The sequence below is a fragment of the Ornithorhynchus anatinus genome, chromosome 11, assembly GCF_004115215.2.
Source record: "Ornithorhynchus anatinus isolate Pmale09 chromosome 11, mOrnAna1.pri.v4, whole genome shotgun sequence".
NCBI classification, from domain to species: Eukaryota; Metazoa; Chordata; class Mammalia; order Monotremata; family Ornithorhynchidae; genus Ornithorhynchus; species Ornithorhynchus anatinus.
Window position 1 is genome coordinate 21,230,671 of NC_041738.1, and position 26,308 is coordinate 21,256,978.

Sequence of the window (26,308 nt, forward strand, 5' to 3'; positions counted from 1 at the left end):
TGCCTAGTTACCCTGCTATTTTCACACAAATGTTTTTTTTTTTTTTATCTTCTTTATTTCAGACTTATAGATTCTTGCAAGATTGTGTTCTAACTTAATAGCCCTACACCTTTCAAGTCATATTGCCGGGATCAGCTTGGCAGATTTATCACCATGGGAGAATGAAAGAAACTAAAGAGGAGAGCGCAGTTTCTAAAGTCTCATGTCTTGGGTTTTCTTCCTCTTATTCCATGTCTCACCATGAAGTAGACTTGAAATCTCTATGCCTTCTTTCTACTCAATTTTCCAACAATTGTATTGAGCTATGGCATTGGGTAAACAAGCCTGGACTCTTTGGTTGTTTGGCTGAAATCATCTCCAAAGCCTCCTATAACAAAAGGTGGAATGCCCAGGGGTGTCCCCTTTTTGCTCAGAGGAATAGGGGTAGTTTTTAGGGTTCATTAAAGCATAACCCCCAAAATTCACCCATCAAATCATTACCTCCATCTCTTGACTTTCAAGAGTAGTATAGGAATTATCCAATGTCCAACTAGCCAGCCCTGCTTCAAGAGGGCTGGTTGCTGGAATTCAGAGAGGTTTTCTCCCACCTTCCCTCTCTGCTCTGACTTATTGTCGCCAATAAGTGTGTCTCCAATAGGCATGATCCTCCCACAATTTGCTCTACCCCAACTAACCTAAAATAGTCATCCTTTCTCAATAGCTGGCTAGCATATTTGCCATACCGTTGATTGATAGACTACTTAATCCTTCCCTCCTCTGATTTGCCTGAGGAAAATGACTGATCTCATCTTGACTTATGCCGTCAAGTCATTTTCCACCCCATAGCCACACCATGGACACATCTCTCCCAGAATGCCCCATTCCCCAGCTACAATCATTCTGGGAGTGTATCCATAGTGTTTTCTTGGTAAAAATTGGGAATTGGTTTCCCACTGCTGCCATCGACGCAGTAAACTTGAGTCTCCGCCCTCGACTCTCTCGCGTGCCACTGCTGCCCAGCATGGGTGAGTTTTGACTTGTAACAGATTGCCTTCCACTCGCTAGCCACTTCCCAAGCTAGGAATAGAATGGGTAGGCCTCTCTTGAGTCTCCCTCCCATAGCACTAGAGGACTGAAGTATGTGAGCTGGGCTGTAGTAGGAGATCAGTAAAGTAGGAGGGGGTGAGCTAATTGAGTGCATTAAAATGAATGGTTAGGAGTTTCTAACCATAGAGTTAGAAACCCAGGGATTAGAACCCAGGTCCTCTTACTCCTAGGCCCAAACTCTTTCCAATAGGCTATACTGCTTCTCATAGAAACATGACACTACCCTATTATCCACTGGTCATCCACTGATGTGTCATGTGACCTGGGGCAAGTCACTTTACATCTCTGGGCCTCCATTTCCTCATGTGTAACAATGAGGTGAAAAAACTTGTTCTTTCTTCCTCTCAAATCAGGAGCGTGCAGTGGGTCAGGGTCTATTTCTGATCCAGTTATCTTACAACTACCCCCATGCTTGGCATATAGAATGCTCTTAATACACCCTGTTAAAAAAATAAGTGGCATCAGTAGTTACTTTATGTTTGACTGCATCCTATATGTTTCTGTCCTGTGCATGATGCAGGAAACTTGATTCTAATTTAGCTGCTGTGGGCATTCCCTCTGCCATCTTGGATAGTGACACAATGTTTGTTCGTCTGAGAATTTTTTTCATCCATATTGAGATATGCTACACAAACATTAATTGATTATTATCCAAGGAACACCATTTTGAATCAGCATGGCCAAATGGATAGAGCAAAGACTTGGGAATCAGAAGGTTCTGGGTTCTAATTTTGGCTCTGCCACGGTCTGCTAGTTTATCTTGGGCAAGTCATTTCACTTCTCTGCGCATCAGTTACCTCATCTGTAAAATGAAGAATTAGACTGTGAGACCCATGGGGGACCTGGTCTGTGTCCAAACTGATTACCTTTTATCTACCCCAGCATTTAGAATGGTGACCAACACATACCAAATGCTTAACAAATACCATAAAAAAGTTACATGATGTTCTCTCAGCAACTTCTCCTTCAATTTTCTTGAAAATGTATATGTTCCAGCTACCAAACACATAGGCTTGTGAGACCCAGTCAGGGTGTATTCGCAAACCCAAGCATCAGACCTAATAAATGCAAGCCCACAGAGTGATTTTAGCCACCAGCATTGATAAGTGGGGTTGGGAGCTGATTTACCTCAGCTATCCAATCCCCCCTCGTGTCCTGGTGGGACTAACCTGCTCTTCAGAACAAACCTCTGCCGCTAACAGCTGCGTTCACTCTGTCAGTCACCCAAACAATCGAGCTCTTCATAAACCAGGAGTTCCAAATCAATAGAAAACAAAGAGAGAGCTTATTCCGAGTGAGGAAACTTCACCATGTAATCCAGAGAAAATCCCACCATAGCCGTCAAATTACCCTTCACAATTTAAATGGCTCTATCAAGAGGTCTCTTTTGTGAGTACTGGAAAATAAGCTTAAAATAAAGGATGTATTATAGAAAAATTAAGATAAACTTGGTTTACAGGCTAAAGCTGCAGTTGTAGGATTTGGAATATTTTGAACATAATCCAGGAGATATCTTGGGGCTCAGAGAACAGAGTTGACACATTTTACTATGACTGTGCTCTTTGTATGCTCAAATAGGGCTCCTTTTGATTTTTTTCTACTGATTACCTGACACAGTACCTGTTTCAAGACATTTATGCCAGTGAGTCTTACTACAGCAAGGCTTTCCAGTTCTGTCCAAAGCAGAGGCTGGTAGATGGGGATCAGACTGAATTAGTGTAAAATCTGAACTGTAGATGATTTGCTTTTGTTGGGTTTTTTAATACAGGTTTATTACTCTGTACCTGTTTTTTATATGGGCTGAAAGTAAGAGCTGTAAAATACATGTCCTAGGGGAAAGGACATGGGTCTGAGGGGGAAAGGATCTGGACCCTAGTCTCAGATCTGCTGCTGGTCTGTCCAGTGACCTTAGACAAGGTACTTAACCTCTCTGGACTTGATCAGTAAAATAGGGACAAAGGTTATATTTAGGAAGTCCTTTGGAAAAAAAAATCAAGGCACTATTATTACTGAAGCGGCATTCAGGTGGTCTAATAGTTTGAGATTCATCTTCAACCTCTGGAAGTAAATGAAGGGCAATAGGGCAGGGGAGATGAAGTGGCTGGGGAAAACCAGAGGATGGGTAAGAGAGGGCAGCTCTTCTTCCCCTTAGCTGTTAGACTGTAGGACAATGGTGGAAGGGAGGAAGGAAATTGGGGTAATGGGGTTGTGATGGCCAGTTCTACTGCCCTTATACTTAGGAGGAAATGGAGGAAGGCAGGAGAGTCACTCTGTAGTGCCCCACTCTGAGGGAAGTGTAAATGCTTAGCCCAGCCAATGAGAGGGAAGGATTTTGGAGGAAGTAAGGGGGTCAGGCATTTGGAGATGAATACTCTCAGTCATCCTGAAGTTCCTCAGCAACCTGAAGTGAGGAATTGCAAGCTGTATGCCTGGGAGAGCAGGACACCAGGAAAGCTTGTGCAGTGACCCTGAACAGACCCAGGGCACAAGAAGCTGATCCTGGGTAAGGGTTAGGATACCATGGAGATTTGGAATCCAGAGTAAGGAGTCCAGAGGAGGGAAGCTTCTGCCTCTGGTGTGGAAGGAGAAAGGACACAGCAATTCTGATTCTGGACAACTTGGAGAGGGTGAGACTGGAATCTGAGAGGGGGATGGAGCAGAGGAATGTGAGCCCCCAGACAAATACAGGGAAGAGCAGAAGGTTCTGGGGGCAACTGGGGAGAAGGAATATTAGCTCTAGGGAAAGGTACTTTGAATGAAAATTATTTCCATTATTAATGAATTAAGAAACCATTAAACGTTGTTGAGATTTCTGACCTTGGTGTCTGTCCATGGTAGAGGCTGAAGGAGACATTCTGTATGCTGGGGAGGCACACAGACTTGGAGAGCAGCCAGAGGGGGAGGGAGCACTTTCTCCATGAGCTTTTTGTAGCCAACCCCAGTAGGGGAGTGTTAGGCGAGTTCCGGATGGCCACTTTACCTTTAGGGAGACACCTGGGCTTCATTCAATTGGTGGCAGCAATAGAAGTGCAAGGATTTGGGGTGCACTGAGAAGAAAAAGTCCCCTACCTCCATTTAAGGAACAGCAGGAATGAACGGTGTTAGGACCCAGCAGAGGCAAACCTAACTCTGGGGGCTATTTTGGTCAGGATTTAAGGCTGAGAACCCCCGGTAATGTCACAGGAAGGAAGGATTCTGACAGAATCATCTGTTAAAATCCGCTCTCTCAATCTCTCTCTCTCTTTCTCTCTCCCACCCCCTCTCCCCACCACCACAATCCACTATTCAGCAGAGAAGCTTAGGGATAAAGACACCAGTTTAAAAACACCAATTCGATTTTGACTTTCTGACTCCCCTTCTCCCCGCCCACTATATGGTTCTCTCCCTGTCTCCCATCTCACCCCTTTAATTATATCCCATCTTCATCCCTTTTGTCTCCTCTTAACATCTTCCCTCGTTTTTTCCAGCATTCTTTCCTTTTCCTGACTTTTATAGAAAACTAACTCCCCATCTCTAAATTACTGAAAATTCAATATCCATGCAGTTGTCCTGTGTGAACGACCCTATTTTCCAAATTTAATGTCATCAGATTCAGTGTCTTCCCAATGTTCTCTTCAGACTGTGCTAGGCAAAATACATTCCAGGAAGAAATAAAAGGATTGGTCCCCAAACCATTCTTTGGGACACGATCAGTGACAGTTCAAAAAAGGAAATGTTGACTCTGTTCAGTATTGATATAAACTTTTCAAACCTTAAGCAATTATGGAGAAGGGCTGAATTCATATAATCCCCCAACAATTAATGCTTTGTGTTTATTATACAGTTCCTTTGCAGACATGATTCCTGCTATTTTACATACCCTTGTGAAATAGGTCAGTGCTAGAATGGGAAAATGGAATACAGAAATTTTTCCAAGCAACAAGTACTTAATGAGTATGTGTAACACCCGAGGGCAGACCACTGAATCAAGAAGGCCGGTGTATCTTTTGGCAGAAAGTCAGATTGTAGTGCCTATATATTATCAGAGTTCAAGCCTAACAAAGTCTGTAGAGCAATTTTAGAACCAAATTTTCTTTATGGCCATGAGAGGTCTGGGCACCAGAGAGCCCATATCCAAATCCTAGAGCAGTTGCACATGCACCACATAGTATCAGTTTGCAAGGCAGGATCACAAATAATCAGGTCCTGGAATGCAATCAGTCCATAAGCTTCAAAGTGTTACTCCTTATATAACATTGGTGATGGGCAAGACATGAAGGGAGATGGGATGGTGGCAGGATAACCCAGACAGCGGCAATGTGGGGAACTGAAAAAGATTAGGCATATTGGATGGGTAAAGTGCTTAAAAGCATTATGAAGCCAAACTTCAAAGGGTGTGGCATAGAGGTGGACAGTTAGGAGACACTAAGAACTTCAGAAATGGATTACTAAATTTCATCAGTGGACTGGATACCCAGCCCCAAAATTGCCTCCCACAGGGACAACTCAGTTTTTGAAGGAAGTGTGTGATTGTGCCCTTCCTTCCATCCTAAGGTTTAGAGTCCATCAATCAGTCAAAAATACTTATTGAGCACCTATTCTGTGTAACACAATGTATTAAGTGAGGTGGAGAGTACAATAGAACTATTACATGATCCCTGCTCGAAAGTATCTTTCAGGCCTAGCATGGGGGAGACAGACTGTCACATCCTCTCTCAAGATCCCTAACTTTACCTCCTGTAACACTTCACCTATTTTTGTTCAGGCATCTATCTAAATCCTTCTAGGATCTACTGATATTTTCTGCTTGTACAGCCTCCTGGGGCAATACATTCCATTTACTTATCAGAAGCTATGCGAAGAAGTGTTTCCTTATATTTCTCCTGAACTTTCCACCTTCAAGATTCAGTGACTGCTTTCTGGTTCTGCCATTATGGAGTTTAGTGAATAACAATTCCGTGTTTGCCCTATTTCTACAATGCATGATTTTGTGAAGTTCAATCTTATCCACTCTCAATCTTCGTCTTTCTAGGCTGAAGCATCCTAATGTTTTTAATCTACCTTTATATGGACGATTCTCTCTCTCTCCCTGATCATTTTGTTTGCCCTTCTCTGTACCTCTTCTAGTTCTGCTATCTCCTTCCTAAGATGCGACGATCATCATCGAGCTATGTGACATTCAGTGATTTTATAGAGTGCAAGGATAATACTTTTGGTCCTATTTTCAACGACCTTCCTAAGAATGCCCAGTGCTTTGTTGACCCCTTTGACTTCTGCTGCACATTAACGGGACTCAGATTAGAATCTGTGATTTCAGATTTCCACTTGAGAGTCCTACCCCAAACACTCACTCTGAAGAAGCACATTAATACCAAACTAATTTTGGGTCTAACCCTTTTAGAAAACCAACCATATGCTCTACAGAGGGACTGGAAGCCGTTGCCTGAAAAGAAAGTTTAAAGTGGAGGATGCAAATTAGCCTAGAAATATCACAAGAAGAAAATCGCTCTCTAAATTCTGCATACTTAGTGCTTCAGACTGGTTGTTGATTTAGAGATCAACGATCAACACAGGCATTCTTGGAGTTGGCATGAATTCAAGGGAAGTGGATGAAAAGGGACGAGGATAGAAAGTAGCAGAGAGAGGACCAAGGGATAGCCAGGCCCTTTATTTAAAAGGTACCAGAAGAACAGAGGGATTTGTGTTAGAGATCTCAAACAGCAAAGCAATGCAGCAGCTCTCCCTGGTAGCCAAGCGATAAACTTGCTCAAGGCAAAGAAATTTATTAAGGCTACACGGATTGAGAAACAAAGGTTCATGCCTTGAGTGAGGCGTTCAAGTCAACCATACTATTTTGTATGGCATAACCGGGTTTAATGGGTTGAAAACAAATCAAAGAAATTTAGGCTATCAAGAAAAAATTTCAAACATTCAATCAACAATAAAAAAAATTCCAAGGGAAATGTTTTCTTCTTCATAATAATAATAATAATAATTGTGTTATTTGTTAAGCAGTTACTCTGTTCCTGGCACTGTAACTAAGCACTGGGATATATACAAGGTAATCGGGTTGGACACAGTCCCTGTTCCACATAGAGCTCACAGTCTTCAACCCTATTTTACAGATGAGGTAACTGAGGCACAGAGAGGTTAAGTGACTTGGCCAAGGTCACACAGCAGACAAGTGACAGAGCTGGAATTAGAATCCAGGTCTTTCTGACTCCCAGGTCTGTGCTACCCACTGGGCCATGCTGCTGCTTCTTTTTATTCAATATTTTCTGGATGCTGTTGCTATGTTATCTGCTATTCAAAGGAGAGTTGGACATTTCCCAGCAGGGCTGCTGTCCTTGCCAAACCAGTAGAAAACTGATCTGGATAGAGTTTGGGAATGTCTTCAGAGAAAGATGGCACCCAGCTAATCCTACCAGACTTCTGAGTTCAGTTCCATTCCTGCCCTGGAGGGGAAGTTGAACTCCAGATACCAACCCTCCCAACCCCAGGTTTCTGGCTTTGGTCATGGAGAACATAGTTGGTCCAAGAGGGACAGTGCTCCCAAATGGATTCAGATATGCCTCAGGATGCAGAGCCAAAGGGAAGTGAGAGAGGAGAAAATTCATTCATTTATTCATTCAGTCATATTTATTGAGTGCTTACTGTGTGCAGAGCACTGTACTAAGTGCTTGGATTGTACAGTTCAGCAATAGAGATAATCCCTGCCCAACAACGGGCTCACAGTCTAAAAGGGGGAGACAGACAGCAAAACAAAACAAGTAGTCATGCATCAATACCATCAAAATAGGTAAATCGAATCATAGATATATGCACATCATTAATAAAACAGATAGTAAATAATATATACAAAAATACACAAGTGCTGTGGGGAGGGGAAGAGGGTAGAGCAGAGGGAGGGTGTAGGGGCAATGGGGAGGAGAAGAGGGATAGAGGGAAAGGCAGGGCTCAAGTCTGGGAAGGCCTCCTGGAGGAGGTGAGCTCTCAGTAGGACTTTGAAGAGGGGAAGAGAGTTAGTTTGGCAGATGTGAGGAGGGAGGGCATTCCAGGTTAGTGGTAGGACACGGGCCAGGGGTCGACAGCGGGACAGGTGAGAACAAGGCACAGTGAGGAGGTTAGCAGCAGAAGAGTGGAGTATATGGGGTGGACTGTAGAAGGAGAAAAGGGAGGTGAGGTAGGAGGGGCAAGGTGATGGAGAGCTTTGAAGCCAAGGGTGAGGAGTTTTTTCTTCATGCAAAGGTTGATAGGCAACCACTGGAGGTTTTTGAGCAGGGGAGTGACATGCCCAGAGCGTTTCTGTAGAAAGATAATACGGGCAGTGGAATGAAGTATAACCGGGAGTGGGGAGAGACAGGAGGATGGGAGATCAGAGAAGAGGCTGATGCAATAATCCAGTCGGGATATTATGAGAGATTATGCCATCAAGGTAGCAGTTTGGATGGAGAGGAAAGGGTGGATCTTAGCGATGTTGTGAAGGTGAGACTGGCAGTTTATGGTGATAGATTAGATATGTGGGGAGATAGAGAGAGCGGAATCAAGGACACCAAGATTGCGGGCTTGGGAGATGAGAAGGAATGGTAGTGCTGTCTACCCAGATATTCATGGGCTAACTGAGAAACATATTTGAATAATGCAATGAGACAAATAGCCACTCAAGATCCTCAGCCTCCCATACCAAGCCGTTGATCAGTCAATCTTATTTATTGACTACCTACTTACATAGAGCACCATATCAACATTTGGGAGAGGACAAAAGAGTTAGAAAGGCAGTACTTGCTCTCAAGAAGCTTACAGTCTCGTTGGGGGAATTGGACATAAGTTACAAATAGAAGGAAAAAGGTAATGCACAGAGAGACATAAGCATAAATAGGTGTACTCATGGACAGAAGTGCTTTGAGTGGCTGAGAGTACAAAAACGTGAGGAGGGCAAAGGTGAGATGAGAGTTAGGAGACTATGACATGGGAAGAAGAAACATTTATCAGGGAAGTTTTCCTGGAGGTTGTGGGATTTCCTACATATTCAGTTTGTCACCAAATACTGTCAGTTCTGCTTTTACAATATTGCTAGGATTTGCCCTTTCCTCTCCTTCCAAACCCCTGCTACACTGCAACACTGATCTAAAGACTTTTCAGAAGCAACATGGCATAGCGGGTAGAGTACGGGCCTGGGAGTCAGGTCATGGGTTCTAATCCCAGCTCCACCACTTGTCTGTTGAGTGATCTTGGGCAAGTCATTTCACTTCTCTGTGCCTCAATTATCTCATTTATAAAATGGGGATTGAGACTGTGAGCCCCATGTGGGACATAGATTGTGTCCAACCTGATTTGCTTGTATCCAACCCAGAATTCAGCACAGTGCCTGGCATATAGTAAGTGCTTAACAAAGGCATTAACAAATGTCATTATTATTACCTTGACTATTGCATTAGCCACCTCGCTGACTTCCCTGCCTCCTGTCTCTTCCCACTTCAGGCCATACTTCATTCTGCTGCCTGGATCAGTTTTCTAAAAAGCATTCAGTCCATGTTTCCCTACTCCTTGTCTGGAATATTTGAGGGGAGTGAGTTCCAGGCAGGAAAAAGATGTAAGGTGTTTGAGGTGGGAGAAAAGTGAACTACATTCAGTGAGTGGGTTAGCTTTAGAGGAACAAAGAACGTGAGCAGGGATGTAGTGGGAGAAGATAGTGGATACTTTTCTGCAGAGTGTGGACTAGGTGTGTTCTACTCCTCCTCCATCAGCATCCCCCTGTCCCTGGTAAATTTATGTATCCACTCATCTAATGTGAAGGGCTCAGTATAAAGGAGAGAAGAGTAAACTCGGTAAAAAAAGAGGGTGGATTGAAGAGGATGGATAGTGGGATGGAAAAGAGAGGATTAGGTTAATTCTACTGAAAAGGAGAGAGGATTTAAAGAGCCAACAATCTTTCAAATTAAATGAATTTAGAAAAGCATATGACACTTTTCTTCCCTTCTCTTTTTCGACAGAGCTTTCAAATGAGTCTTCCAAAAGAGTTTGGCTTTGGTTTTCCGGTGCTTTTGAAGATGAAACTATAAACTCCTATTTTTGTCACATTTTGGAGTTTAGATTTTATTTCCCTGTAACCTACTTTTTTCCTGGTTCTATCATTTTTCATGACACACCCGGTCATGACACCCTGTTTAGAGTCGCAACTCCCTGCAGTGAGAGTTTCTCATAGACAAGCTGCGAGCAGGCTACAAAGAGGAAGACAAATGCTTCAAAAAGAAATGTAGCCACCATCCTCTTTGAGAAGGAAACATTAATTACATTTTCCGAGGAGTCATAATTGGATTTTCTCCCCCCTTCTTTTCTGGTAGTCATTCAGGCTACGGAGTTAACACACTTGCAACATCTTTTATTCAGGCGGTTTGAGAAAAGGAAGAAAGATTTATTTGTAATTATCGGAAATAAACACAGTTCCTCAGAAGTAAACACAAAGGAACAGAAACTGGCTTCAGTCCCACCTCGTTAAAGATGCAAATTAGGAACGGGCCATCAAAACGGGAGGTTTCGCTAATCCTTTCTCTACAATGTAAATCGCCGAATTAGCCCCCGGTTCAGTGGCGTCTGCAGTGCGAAACGTCAGGTTTTGTACAATGGATCCCGAGAGAACAAGCATTGTCCCCTGGGCTGGCGTCCTTGTCATCCTCAGTATTTCTTCTGGATCCGTAGGCCTCAAGACATGTTGATTTCATGCCTATTGCCATCTGCGGTCCTCTTAGCGTCTGACTAACCTATTGAGCTGTCCATTCTTGGCCCCTGAACTGTCAGTGTTTTCCCTTTGCATCTTCTGGTCTGTTTCCAGTCGATGATCGCTGGCCTGCCCTAGCAGATGTCAGCCCCAGTTTCCCTCAATCAGATGCCTGCAATCATCAACTCCGAATCTGCCTGAGCAGCACGCCTTCAGGGTACATGATAGCTCAGAAAATAATGGTGGAAATGAGTGTCTAGATTACTCTGGTCAGCACTGAGCTAACCAGGGTTTTTTTAAAGCTCAAGCATCAATGAATAAGCACTAAAACTGTGTCTTGTTCTCATCTGAGGAAGCCCTGTGAGGAGGTCTGGAAAAGGTAGGCTCAGTGGAGAAGTCAAAGATCCTGAAATTCTATGGAAGAGTCAGCTACTTGTTGGAAAATGAAGTTACATCCTGACTTGTACCCAGGTGAAGTTGCTTGCAAGTTATCTGGAGTTTTCACTGAGGCAGCTATTGCACCACCATCCTCTTCCCATTCCTGACCAAATTCCTTGGAAAGGTTGGATACTTTTCTGCTTTCACTCTCTCTCCATGACTCTCCTCCTGACCTACTAGTGTAAGGTTTTCACCTCTTCACTCCAGAAAGCTTGCATTGTCCCAAGTCAATCAATCAGTCACTAATGACTTTCTCACAGCTAAATCCAATAGGCCCCATTCTCTTGACTGTTGTCCACCTTTGATACTATGGACCATCCCCTTCTCTTGAGAGCACTATCTGATCTTAGTTCACCTGCTTGGTATGCTCTCCTTTATCCTTGACCTGTTCCTGACCCATTCTCTGCTCCTCCTCATCATCACTGAAACCTGGCTCTCCCCAGATGACACCATTTTTCCTGCTGCCCTCTCTAGAGGGGGCTTCATTTTCACCCACTCCCCCAGATTCACAGGGAAAGGAGGAGGAATTGGCTTCCTTCTTCCTCCCCAGTGCCACTTTCACACTATTCCATATTCATTCATTCATTCATTCAATAGTATTTATTGAGCGCTTACTATGTGCAGAGCACTGTACTAAGCGCTTGGGATGAACAAGTCGGCAACAGATAGAGACAGTCCCTGCCGTTTGACGGGCTTACAGTCTAATTGGGGGAGACGGACAGACAAGAACAATGGCACTAAACAGCGTCAAGGGGAAGAACATCTCGTAAAAACAATGGCAACTAAATAGAATCAAGGCGATGTACAATTCATTAACAAAATAAATAGGGTAACGAAAATATATACAGTTGAGCGGACGGGTACAGTGCTGTGGGGATGGGAAGGGAGAGGTGGAGGAGCAGAGGGAAAAGGGGAAAATGAGGCTTTAGCTGCGGAGAGGTAAAGGGGGATGGCAGAGGGAGTAGAGGGGAAGAGGAGCTCAGTCTGGGAAGGCCTCTTGGAGGAGGTGATTTTTAAGTAAGGTTTGAAGAGGGAAAGAGAATCAGTTTGGCGGAGGTGAGGAGGGAGGGCGTTCCAGGACCGCGGGAGGACGTGACCCAGGGGTCGACGGCGGGATAGGCGAGACCGAGGGACGGCGAGGAGGTGGGCGGCAGAGGAGCGGAGCGTACGGGGTGGGCGGTAGAAAGAGAGAAGGGAGGAGAGGTAGGAAGGGGCAAGGTGATGGAGAGCCTTGAAGCCTAGAGTGAGGAGTTTTTGTTTGGAGCGGAGGTCGATAGGCAACCACTGGAGTTGTTTAAGAAGGGGAGTGACATGCCCAGATCGTTTCTGCAGGAAGATGAGCCGGGCAGCGGAGTGAAGAATAGACCGGAGTGGGGCGAGAGAGGAGGAAGGGAGGTCAGAGAGAAGGCTGACACAGTAGTCTAGCCGGGATATAACGAGAGCCCGTAATAGTGAGGTAGCCGTTTGGGTGGAGAGGAAAGGGCGGATCTTGGCGATATTGTAGAGGTGAAACCGGCAGGTCTTGGTAACGGATAGGATGTGTGGGGTGAACGAGAGGGACGAGTCAAGGATGACACCGAGATTGCGGGCCTGCGGGACGGGAAGGATGGTCGTGCCATCCACGGTGATGGAGAAGTCTGGGAGCGGACCGGGCTTGGGAGGGAAGATGAGGAGCTCAGTCTTGCTCATGTTGAGTTTTAGGTGGCGGGCCGACATCCAGGTGGAGACGTCCCGGAGGCAGGAGGAGATGCGAGCCTGAAGGGAGGGGGAGAGGACAGGGGCGGAGATGTAGATCTGCGTGTCATCTGCGTAGAGATGGTAGTCAAAGCCGTGAGAGCGGATGAGTTCACCGAGGGAGTGAGTGTAAATGGAGAACAGAAGAGGGCCAAGAACTGACCCTTGAGGAACTCCAACAGTTAAAGGATGGGAGGGGGAGGAGGCTCCAGCGTAGGAGACCGAGAATGATCGGCCAGAGAGGTAAGAGGAGAACCAGGAGAGGACAGAGTCCGTGAAGCCAAGGTGAGATAAGGTATGGAGGAGGAGGGGATGGTCGACAGTGTCAAAGGCAGCAGAGAGGTCAAGGAGGATCAGAATGGAGTAGGAGCCATTGGATTTGGCAAGAAGGAGGTCATGGGTGACCTTAGAGAGAGCAGTCTCGGTAGAGTGGAGGGGACGGAAGCCAGATTGGAGGGGGTCTAGGAGAGAATGGGAGTTAAGGAATTCTAGGCATCGATTGTAGACGACTCGTTCTAAGATTTTGGAAAGGAAGGGTAGTAGGGAGATAGGATGATAACTGGAGGGGGAAGTGGGGTCAAGAGCGGGTTTTTTTAGGATGGGGGAGACGTGGGCGTGTTTGAAGGCAGAGGGGAAGGAGCCCTTGGAGATTGAGTGGTTAAAAATAGAAGTTAAGGAAGGGAGGAGGGCAGGGGCGATGGTTTTAAGAAGGTGAGAGGGAATGGGGTCCGAGGCGCAGGTGGAGGGGGTGGCACTTGCGAGGAGGGAGGAGATCTCCTCTGAGGATACTGCAGGGAAGGATGGGAAAGTAGGGGAGGGGGTTGTTGGGGGGGAGGGGAGAGGCGGAGGGGTGACTTTGGGGAGCTCAGACCTGATCGTGTTGATTTTCGTGAGGAAATAGGTGGCCAGATCATTAGGGGTGAGAGATGGGGGAGGGGGAGGAACAGGGGGCCTAAGGAGGGAGTTAAAGGTCCGGAACAATCGGCGGGGGTGACGGGCATGGGTGTCGATGAGGGAGGAGAAGAAGCTTTGCCTGGCGGAGGAGAGGGCAGAGTTAAGGCAGGAAAGGATAAATTTGAAGTGTGTGAGGTCGGCTCGGTGCTTGGACTTTCGCCAGCAGCGCTCAGCAGCTCGAGCATAGGAGCGTAGGAGGCGGACGGAGGAGGTGATCCAGGGCTGTGGGTTAGTGGAGCGAGAGCGGCGGAGGGAAAGGGGGGCGAGAGAGTCGAGATGAGTAGAGAGGGTGGAGTTGAGAGCGGAGACCTGATCGTCGAGAGTAGGAAGAGAGGACAGGGCGGCAAGGTGAGGCGAGATGCTATTGGAAAGACGGATGGGATCGAGAGAGCGGAGGTCTCTGTGGGGCAGTAGCGAAGATTTGCAGGGGGAGGGAGTGTGAGAGATGAGGCAGGTGAGAAGGTTATGGTCCGAGAGAGGGATTTCAGAGTTGGTGAGTGAGGAGATAGTGCAGCGGTAGGAGATGACAAGATCGAGGGTGTGACCGAGTCGGTGAGTGGGCGCGGTATGGTGGAGGAGGAGGTCGGCAGAGTCGAGGAGGGATAGCAGGCGGGCGGCAGAGGAGTCATCGGGTACATCCATATGGATGTTGAAGTCTCCAAGGATCAGAGTGGGCAGAGAGAAGGAGAGAAGGAAGGTGAGAAAGGGGTCAAGGTGGTTGAAGAAGTCGGAGGTGGGACCGGGAGGGCGGTAGATGACGGCGACAAGTAACTGGAGTGGGTGGTAGAGGCGAATGATATGGGCTTCGAAGGAGGGGAAGGAGAGGGAGGAGTGAGGAGGGATAGTGCGGAAGCGGCATCGGGGCGAGAGGAGGAAGCCGACGCCTCCTCCCTTACCGGTGAGTCTGGGGGAGTGGGAGAAGGAGAGGCCTCCGCTGGAGAGAGCGGCGGCGGAGACCGTGTCTTCGGGAGAGAGCCACGTTTCCGAAAGGGCGAGGAGGAGGAGAGAGCGGGAGAGGAAAAGGTCATGGATGAAAGGTAGCTTGCCTGTAACAGAGCGGGGGTTCCAGAGGCCACACTTGAAAGTAGCTGTGGGTGCAAGGGGAGAAGGGGGGGAAGGGCGGGGGGAGGGGAGGGTTTGGATGGGAAGGAGGTGGCGGGGCCCTGGACGAGGAGAGGGGGATGAGGGGTGGCGGTGGGACAAGAGGACTGGGATGGGGCATGGGTGGGGAAGAGAGAAGGGGGGAGGGGGTGAAGAGGGGGTTTGGTGGGGGGAAGAGTAGGGGGAGGGGGAAGAGGGGTAGCGCTGGTAAAGTGGGGTTCTAGGGCGGGAGAGAGGAGGTGGGGAGGAGACAGAGGAGAGAGCGGGAAAGAGCTGAGCGAGAGAGGGGAAGGGGAAGGGGAAGGGGAGGATAGGAAGGGGCGGGAGGGGGGAGGGGGGGAGGAGGGACATGGCGAGGCCAGAGAGGTGGGTGGCAGCACTGACAACAATAAACAGTAATAAACGAAATCGGTAATATAGCAACATGATACAATATGATACAATACAGTGGTGCTAATATAGCAACATGATACAGTATGATACAATATAGTCGTGTTAATAAAAGGGGTGATGACCAGGGTCGGGGGTAGACTCGATCAAGGGGCGACCTGACCAAATTCAAAATCTGACGACAATAAACAATAAAAAGCGAGATCGCAAATATAGCAACATGCTACAGTAAGGCACACTACAATAGTGTTAATAAGCAGGCGATGACCAGGGTCGGGGGACGAGCCGACCCTACCCGATCAGACTCAAAGTCAAGCGGCCAGCGGCCGAGAGAGTCCCAGAGCTCATGACCAAATAACCCTGTGGCGGCGGGGGGGCCCTGAGGTTGTGCGGGGTGGGTGGCGGCCGTAGGCGGCGGCTAAGGTAAGGTAACATGGTGAGAACAAGGACGTCGTCACCCGGGGCGGGGTCGGGAGGGATGAATCACCTCAAGAGGGAAGAGGGAGTGAGGCCTTCCCAAAATGGCCGCCTCAGGCAGAGTGGGGGCTTCCTAAAATGGCCACCTCGGGCGGAGTGGGGGAGCGGTTGGGGAGCACAATGTCCCCGGGCCCGAGCAGGGGGACACAATGTCCCCCGAGGACACAATGTCCTTGGGGCCGAGAAGGGGAGCACAATGTCCCCAGGATCGAGAAGGGGAGCGCAATGTCCCCGGGCCCGAACGGGGGGGGGGGGTCTGTGGGGGCGAAGATCATCCCTCTCTTGGCCTTTCAAGCCCATAGCATCTAACTCTATCACCCACTCTAGATACTAGTCAAAGTCATCTACCACAACCCCCAGGTGTCCTCCCTCCCCCCGCCCCACACCTTTTTTGAACCATTTTGTTCACTTTCTCAGATTCTTTTTCTCTTTGTCCATCCCTACATTGATCCTTGGAGACCCTAATATTCAATCATTCATTCAGTCAATCGAATTTATTGAGCACTTTTTGTGCGCAGAGCACTGTACTAAGCGCTTGGGAGAGTACAATACAACAATAATAAGAAGAAGAATGTTGTCATTTGTTAAGCGCTTACTATGTGCCAAGCACTGTTCTAAACGCTAGGGTAGATACAAGGCAATCTGGTTGTCCCATGTGGGGCTCACAGTCTCAATCCCCATTTTACAGATGAGTAACTGAGTCACAGAGAAGTGAAGTGACTTGCCCAAAGTCACACTGCTGACAAGTGGCAGAGCCAGGATAGACTCCATGACCTCTGACTCCCAGGCCCAGGCTCTTTCCCCTGAGCCATGCTGCTTCCTGATGACCCTTCCCTGCCTACTTTCTATTGCTCTTCAACTCCACTGACTTTATGCTGCACCCCAGCTCGCCCACTCAATCATTTGGACACAAACTTGATCTCATCAACTCTCGTCACTGTGCAATCTCTAACCCCACTAACTCTGAAATCCCTCTCTCTGACCAAAGCCTCCTTCCCTGCTTTCTCTCCCACATGTCTCCTTCCAAATCTGTCCTGTTCCCTAAAAGAGACCTTCTATCTTTTGACACCATCAAATTTTCTTAAGTCATCATGCCCCATTTAGTCTCCAAACTAAAACTCCCTTCCCTTGACAACTAAACTGATACCCTCAACCCCACCCTCTCTACTGAACTCAACTCACTTGCTCCCCTAGCCCTTCGTCAGTCTAGTGCCACTAACCCGCAGTCCTGGATAATCCCCACAGTCCACTCTCTTCACTCCTGTGCATGAGCCACAGAGGGCTGCTGGCAGAAATCTAGATATCAGGTCGAACTCGTCCACCTCAAGTTCAACACAGCATGCTTTAACATTGCCCTTTCCTCTGTCTGGCAAAATTATTTCTCCACCCTTATTGACACCAGTGCTCATTGCCCTTGCCAGTTGTTTCAGAAGTTTAACTTCTGGAAGTTAAACTTCAGAGAATAATAATGAGGGTATTTGTTAAGCGCTTACTGTGTGCCAAGTATTGTTCTAAGCACTGGCACCATTTTAAGAGAAGCAGCATGGCGTAGTGGATTGAAGCTTGTTTACTTGTTTTGATGTCTGTCTCCCCCCTTCTAGACTGTGAGCCTGTTGTGGGCCGGGATTGTCTCTATTTGTTGCTGAATTATTCTTCAGAGAATAATAATGATGGTATTTGTTAAGTAAGTGCTCAATAAATATGAAAGAATGAATGAATATAGCATGGGCATGGGAGTCAGAAGGTCATGGGTTCTAATTCTGCTCCACCACTTGTCTGCTGTGTGACCTTGGGCAAGTCACTTAACTTCTCTGTGCTTCAGTTACCTCATTTGTAAAATGGGGATTGAGACTGTGAGCCCCACATGGAATAGGGACTCTGTCCAACCCGATTTCCTTGTATCCACCCCAGTGCTTATTACAGTAGCTGGCAAATAGTAAGCACCTAACAAATACTATTATTATTATTATTATTAACTCCCTCATCAAATTCCCTGCCCTCCCCTCCCCATCCCCCCACCTTCCCCATCTCTTGCTCCTATGACCAGGCCACCTACTATATTGAGAAAATTGAAACCATTAGACATTATCTCCCCCAAATCACCACTGCTCCTCTCTAGTCCCTTTCTTTCCTGACACTTTTTCAACTCTCCCATCTTTACCAGTAGTATCTCACGAGATCTCCTGACTCATCTAACCCTTCCACCTGTGCATCCAACCCCAACCCTTCACATATTATCAAAGCACTTGCCTCCTCCTTTCTCCCCTCCCTGATTGCCATCTTCAAATGTTGACTTTCCAATGGCTTCTTCCCCATTGCTTTCAAACATGCTTCATGTCTCCCTTATCCAAAAAATACCATCCCTAGACCATGTGGCTCCCTCCAGTTATCATATCATCTCCCTCCTACCATTCCTCTCCACGCTCCTTGAGCAAGTTGTCTACACCTGCTGTCCCAAGTTCCTCACCTCCAATCCTCTCCTTGACACCATACAATCTGGCTTCTGTCCCCTTCAATCCCCAAAAACCACCCTCTCAAAGAATACAAATGATTTCCTTCTTGACAAATCCAATTGCCTCTACTCCATCCTAATCCTCCTTGACCTTGGCCTTTGACACTGCTGACCACCCTCTTCTCCTGGAAACATTATCCAACCTTGGCTTCACTGACACTGTCCTTTTCTGGTTCTCTTCCTATCACTCTGACCACTTATTCTGAGTCCCTTTCATGGGCTCCTACTCTGCCTCCTAACCCCTAACGGTGAGAGTTCCTCAAGATTAAGGTTTGGTCCCCTTTGATTTTACATTTACACTTATTCCCTTGGAGAATTCATTTGCTCACATGGCTTCCACCTCTATGCAGATGATTCCTAAATCTACATCTCCAGCCCTGCTCACTCTCCCTCTCTGCAATCTCACACTTCCTCTTGACTTCAAGACATCTATTTGTATGTCCCACTGACACGTTAAATGTACCATGTCCAAAACAGAGCTCTTTATCCTCTTGCCCAAGCCCTGTCCTCCCCCTGATTTTCCCATCACTGTAAACAGCACCACCAGCCTCCCTGTCTCACAAGTCCATAATCTTGCTGTTCTCCTTGACTGATCTCTTTCATTCAACCCATATATACAATCTGTCACTATATCCTGTTGGTTCAACCTTCACATCATTAAAGTCAGCTCTTTCCTTGAAACAGCGTGGCTCAGTGGAAAGAGCCTGGCCTTGGGAGTCAGAGGTGATAGGTTCTAATCCCAGCTCTGCCACTTGTCAGCTGTGTGACGTTGGGCAAGTCCCTTAACTTCTCTGTGCCTCAGTTACCTCATCTCTAAATTGGGGATGAAGACTGTGAGCTCCACGTGGGACAACCTGATCACCTTGTATCCCCCCAGCGCTTAGAGCTGTGCTTTGCAAATAGTAAGCACTTAACAAATACCATCATTATTATTATTATTATTATTATTATTATTATTACCGTGCTGCTCTAAGCTTGTATCCAATCCTCCCTTGACCACTGCTTCTACCTCCTCACTGACCTCCCATACTCCTGTCTTTTCCCAGCCCAATCTACACTTCATTCTGCTTCACAAATTGTTTATCAACAAAAACATTCAATTCATGTCTCCCCAATCCTCAAGAATCTCCAATGGCTGCCCATCCACCTCCATTTCAAACAGAAACTCCTTACCATTGACTTTAAAACAATCAGGTTGCCCCACCCTACTTCACCTCACTAAACTCCTACAACCCATCCTGCACACTTGGCTTCTCTAGCGCCAGCTTACTCTCTGGGCCCCGATCTCATCCATCACACTGCTAACCCCTTTCCCATGTCATCCCCCTACCCAGGAACTCCCTCCGGCACCAAATTTGCCAAATCACCACTCTATTCACCTTCAAAGCATTACTAAGGTACATCTCCTCCAAGAGGCCTTCCCCGATTAAGCCCTCTTTTCCCTGGCTCACTCTCCCTTCTGTGTCATCTATGCACTTCAGTCTGTGACCTTTGATCACTTGATATTCTCTCCAGCCCCAACCCCAAAGCACTTACATATGTTTCTTTGAGTTATATATTATAAATTACTTATTTATTCATATTAATATCTGTTTCACCCTCTAGAATGTAAACTCGAATGGGCAGAGAAAATGTCCGCTAATTCTGTTGTATTGTGCCCTGCCAAGTGCCAGGTACAGTGTTCCGCATATAGTAAATGGTCAGTAAATATGATGGATTGATTAAATCTGCCCTTTATTCTCCAAACTGTTACCATATTAATTCAAGCATTTATTGTATACTGCCCTGATTATTGTATCAACCTCCTTGCTGACCTCCTTGCCTCCTGTCTCTCACTACTCCAGTCCATACTTCACTTTACTGCCCAGATCATTTTTCTACAAAAACGATCAGTCCACCTTTCTTCATTCCTCAAGAATTTCCAACCTCTGTATCAAACAGAAACTCCTTTCCATTGGCTTTAAAGCACTCAATTGCCTTGTCCCCTCTTATTGTACCTCACTGCTCTCCTACTACAACCCAGCCTGTGCACTTTGCTCCTCTAATGCCAACTTATTTACTTTATCTCCACCTTGCCTATCTCATCATTGGCTTCTTGTCCACATCCTGCCTCTGGCCTGGAATGCCTTCCCTCTTCATATCTGACAGAGAATTACTCTCCCCACCTTCAAAGCCATGTCTCCTCCAAGAGGCCTTCCCTGATTAAGCCCTCCTTTCCTCTTCTCTCACTCCCTTTGCATCACCCTTGCATTTGGATTGGCTCTCTTTCACCCCTCCCTCAGCCCTACAGCACCAGTGAACAAATCCATAATTTATTTACATTAATTTCTGTCTCCCCCTCTAGACTTCAAGCTTATTGTGGGCAGAGAACATGTCTACTAATTTTGTTATATTCTACCCAGTACCTAGTACAGTGCTCTACAAATAGTAAACACTCAGTAAATATGATTTAGAACTTGGGTTCTAAACCCAGATCTTCCACTTGTCTGCTGTGTGACTTTGGCCAAGTAATTCAACTTCTCTGTGCCTCGGTTACCTCATCTGTTAAGTGGGGATTAAGACTGTGAGTCCTATGTGATTATCTTCTATCTACCCCAGTGCTTAGTACAGTGCCTGGCATGTAGTAATTGCTTAACATATACCATTAAAAACAAAGGAAAACCATGCAAAATGAAATAACACCAGTGTTCTGTAAAGCTCTGTGCTGGCTCCCTTGCTCTCCTCCTCCTGCACACATCTCCCGCTACACCAAGTATCTTGGAAATCTCATCCACTCGCATTGCTACAGTTACCAGAGAATGGCTCCTAAATTTTCTCTCTCTTGTCCTGACTCCCCTCCACTATTCAATCCTGCATTCCTCTTGCTTCCAGGACATGTCCACGTGGATAGCCCCCTGACACATCAAACCCAATATGGCAGAACTGAACTTGTAACCTTCCCTCCCCCTACATTAACAGCACCACCCAAGGTCAAAGTCTTCAACTTTCATCTTATCCTCAACCCCTCACTCATTTTGCTCTCACAAAGCTGCTGATTTTTTTGTCAAAGACATTTTATGGGTCTTCCCCTTCCTTTTTAGCATACAGTCACTTCTCCGGTTCAATCACTTGCCATTGTAGAATCGTATCGACCTCCTCACTGGTCTCCCTACCTCCAGCATTAGCAGGAGAAGATGCAGAGGTGACAGGGAGAGAGCAAAGCACTTAAAATATTAAGGATCCCAGAAAAGAAGGAGGCTTTATCAATCAATGGTATTTACTGAACACTTTAGTGGTATTTACTGCTTGCAGGATCCTCTCAGGATCGCACCTGGAGATATTCCAGTACTCTACTAGTCTCGGCTATGGGAGGGAGAGTCAAGCAGAGGCATACCCATTCCATTCCTATCTTGGGCAGTGGTTAGTGAATGGAAGGCAATCTGCTACAAGTCAAAACTCAACTGTGCTGGGCAGCAGCAGTGAGAGAGAAAGTCGAGGGTGGAGACTCAAGTTTACTGCACAGAAGGAGGCAGTTGTAAACCACTTCTGTATTTTTACCAAGAAAACTTTGTAGATACACTACCAGTTACCTCAGTTACCTCATCTGGAAAATGGGGATTAAGACTGTGAGCCCCATGTGGGACAACCTGATCACCTGGTACCCCCCCAGCTCTTAAAACAATGCTTTGTACATAATAAGCACTCAACAAATGCCATTATTATTATTATTATTATTAGAACAATTGCAGATGGAGGTGGGCCGGTCTGGGAGAGGTATGTCCAAGGAGTCGCTATGGGTTGGAAATGGCTAGACGGCATAAGACAAGACTGTGTGCAGAGCACTCTACTAAGCACTTGGGAGAGTACAACAAAGCTGGTAAACACTTTCCCTATTGACAGTGACCAGTTAACACTGCTCTTTGACATACAGGAAGGGCTTAATACATATGACAATTTTATTTATTTAAGATATTAATGAGCTGAGATTAGGGAACACTATAGATCTGGGAGAAAAGGGGAATTCCAATTTGCCTGGACAGAGAAACCATGAACAGGCTTGCTCATGGCTTTCCAATTCCAATTTTCTAAGACTCTGAATCAATAAATCATTCAATGGAATTTATTGAGCACTTATTGTGTTCAGAGCACTATGCTAAGCACTTGGGAGAGTATAATATAACCGAGTTGGTAGATACATTCTGTGCCCACAAGGATAAATTGGCCCAAGAGCACTTGACAAAAGAAAATAAAGGTTTCTCTGCATCTAGAAACAGTCTCCATAAAAGTCATAGCATGACCGACTGGATAGAGCATGGGCCTAGAAGTCAGAATGACCTGTGTTCTAGTCCCGACTCCACTGCTTGTTGACTGTGTGACCTTGGACAAATCACTTAACTTCTCTGTACCTCAGTTACCTCATCTGAAAAATGGGGATTATGACTGTGAAGACCCCCGTGGGACATGGACTGTGTCCAACCTGATTACCTTGTATTTACCCCAGCGCTTAGAACAGTGCCTGGAACATAGTAAATGCATAACAAATTCTATTTAAAAAAAAGGAGGCACCACCCCTTCTCACCTTTACATGGGTGATGGAGACACCTTAGTAGATGTCCATTTCAGAGACAAGCTGCTCAACCTTGTTATGGGCAGGGAATGGGCCCACCAACTCTGTTATATTGTGTGTGCAAAAGTGCTTAGTCCAGTGCTCTGCACACAGTAAACACTCAATAAATACACTTGAATGATGATTGATTGATTGAGCAGTGATCAGGCAGCCTTTCAGTCCAAGTTCTCAGTGGCTTCTCATGTAAAACAGAACCCACCCAGAGCCAAAGGGCAGGGAGAGGAAGAGAATGGAAGGAAAATAGGGCCACCTTGGTCATTAAATCTTGTAGGAACAGGAACAGTATGCCAATATCATTAATGATGCCGAGCATGGAACTGCCAGAGTGATTCAAAAGCCAGCTTGGCTAATAGTCCCCTAGAGCTGATACTGACCACTTCCTCCATCAGAATATAAAGGGCTTATCAACCCCGTTATCTGTATTGTTGACACTAAGTTAAATAATTCCTGGGAAAACTTCAAAATTAGCATTTAAGGATGAAGAATAGGTACAATTAGAGCAGAGGCAGAGAGTCCCTATACTGCCAGCTCCCTTCCCCATACATCTTCTCACTTGACTGCATTTGAGTCCGCTGGCTTTTCTCACCTGAAACCCATATTTTATACCTCCCATGGTGGATGGAAAGGGGGTGGGGGGAGGGGGAATGGCATCTGAGCAGACTCTGAGGGTCCTCAGGAAACAAGGCCGGCCCCCAGAGCCCCAGGGAGTATATTGACTCAGAGCTCCAAGAAGGAGAGAGGAAAATTAATACTCCTGGATCTCTTTGGGAAAGAAGAGAGGGATCTGATTCTCACTGTTGCCATGACCACAGAGAGAAGCCTAATCTTTCTGGAGGTGACCCTCTGTGGTTGGTCAGTTAGGACAGGAGGAATGAGTAGGAATTTGCTGTTTCAAACACCAAGTGAATGAAATCCTGAGCAGCTGTATATCCAGTGAGCCCGAGAACTGGCTGGGAACCTCGTGAGTCCTGGAGGACGATTGCTGGTATTGGATATCCTCTTCAGTCTTCTACTGAAATCTTTCATTCAATAGTATTTATTGAGCGCTTACTATGTGCAGAGCACTGTACTAAGCGCTTGGGATGAACAAGTCGGCAACAGATAGAGACAGTCCCTGCCGTTTGACGGGCTTACAGTCTAATCGGGGGAGACGGACAGACAAGAACAATGGCACTAAACAGCGTCAAGGGGAAGAACATCTCGTAAAAACAATGGCAACTAAATAGAATCAAGGCGATGTACAATTCATTAACAAAATAAATAGGGTAACGAAAATATATACAGTTGAGCGGACAAGTACAGTGCTGTGGGGATGGGAAGGGAGAGGTGGAGGAGCAGAGGGAAAAGGAGAAAATGAGGCTTTAGCTGCGGAGAGGTAAAGGGGGGATGGCAGAGGGAGTAGAGGGGGAAGAGGAGCTCAGTCTGGGAAGGCCTCTTGGAGAAGGTGATTTTTAAGTAGGGTTTTGAAGAGGGAAAGAGAATCAGTTTGGCGGAGGTGAGGAGGGAGGGCGTTCCAGGACCGCGGGAGGACGTGACCCAGGGGTCGACGGCGGGATAGGCGAGACCGAGGGACGGTGAGGAGGTGGGCGTCAGAGGAGCGGAGCGTGCGGGGTGGGCAGTAGAAAGAGAGAAGGGAGGAGAGGTAGGAAGGGGCAAGGTGATGGAGAGCCTTGAAGCCTAGAGTGAGGAGTTTTTGTTTGGAGCGGAGGTCGATAGGCAACCACTGGAGTTGTTTAAGAAGGGGAGTGACATGCCCAGATCGTTTCTGCAGGAAGATGAGCCGGGCAGCGGAGTGAAGAATGGACCGGAGCGGGGCGAGAGAGGAGGAAGGGAGGTCAGAGAGAAGGCTGACATAGTAGTCTAGCCGGGATATAACGAGAGCCCGTAATAGTAAGGTAGCCGTTTGGGTGGAGAGGAAAGGGCGGATCTATCTGAGCAGGACCTAGTCACCATCAATCAATAAATGGTATTTGAGTGCTTACTGTGTGCAGAACACTGTACCAAGTTCTTGGGAGAGTAAAATATAACAGAGTTTGTAGAGACATTCTCTGCCCACAGTGAGCTAATAGTCTCAGGTAGAGACAGATATAAATACGAGTAAATAATTTACAAATTGTATTTTTACCAAGAAAACTCTATGGTTACACTACCAGAATGACTGCAGATGGAGGTAGGGTATTCTGAGTTGTGTTCATGGAGTCGCTATGGGTGGGAAACAACTTGGCAGCATAAACAAAGGACAATTTATAGCTATGTACACAATTTATAGCTAGACAAGCAGTTATTACTATTATATTTGTTAAACATTTATTATGTGCCAAGCCCCGTCATAACCACTCCTACAGATACAAGTTTACCAGGTTGGACACAATCCCTGTCCTGCATGGGGCTCACAAACTTGATCCTCATTTTATAAATGAGGTAACTAAGGCACAGACAAGTCAAGCGGCTCACCCAAAGTCACACAGCAGACAAATAGCAGAACTTACTGTGGATGTAGAGACGGATGGTGTAATTATGTATGTCATCCAGCCATTTGGTCCAGTGGAAAGAACATGGCACAGAGAATCAGGAGACTTTTGTTCTAGTTTTAGTTCTTCAAGTAGGGGAATGGCAACCATGGAGAAGAACAGAGGGCATTTTGTGAGGCAGAAAGGCCCAAGGGGAGTCTTGAGTCATGTAAGCAGCAAAGACAACAGCTGCAACCAGGACGATTGCCTTTTGGATCATGGTGCCAAGACTTTGCTGTGCTCACTTTGGCTGAGGCCTACATGTAGAAAAAACTCCTTGGGCACTTTGAAAGTGGTGGCACCCATGTCCATCTACTTCCCCACTGTACTCCCGGCCCCTGGGGGAACATGACTGAAAGGGCAAGAGATTCCACTATAGTCCATTCCTTCATGTAGATCAAATTTGAGGCTTGGCCATGAATGACGGAGACTCCATCATCTCCAAATCACTGAATTCCTGGGGCTGGTACCAACCACAATAACCCACAACTGTATCAACTACTGTAACTCAGCACTGATGTCATTTATTATTTCTTGAGCTCTTGCTGTGTAATAACAATAATAATAATAATAATGGTATTTGTTAAGTGTTTACTATGTGCCAAGCACTTTTCTAAATGCTAGGGTAGGTACAAGGTAATCAGTTTGTCCCACGTGGGGCTCACAGTCCTAATCCCCATTTTACAGATGAAGTAACTGAAGCACAGAGAAGTTAAGTGGCTTGCCCAAGGTCACACAGCAGACAAATGGTGGAGCTAGGATTAGAACCCATGTCCTCTGACTCCCAAGCCTATGCTCTTTCC

The 26,308-nt window shown here is 46.4% G+C and overlaps 1 protein-coding gene and 1 non-coding gene across 2 annotated transcripts in view; both read left to right on the plus strand.

Moving 5' to 3' along the window:
* OPCML (opioid binding protein/cell adhesion molecule like) overlaps positions 1–26,308 on the plus strand; it is a 343,304-nt gene that overhangs the window by 12,550 nt on the left and 304,446 nt on the right. The gene's annotated exons all lie outside the window — the stretch shown is intronic.
* LOC114815404 lies at positions 21,682–21,819 on the plus strand. The gene has a single exon (XR_003763166.1). It is a non-coding gene; the product is annotated as a small nucleolar RNA SNORA7 (small nucleolar RNA).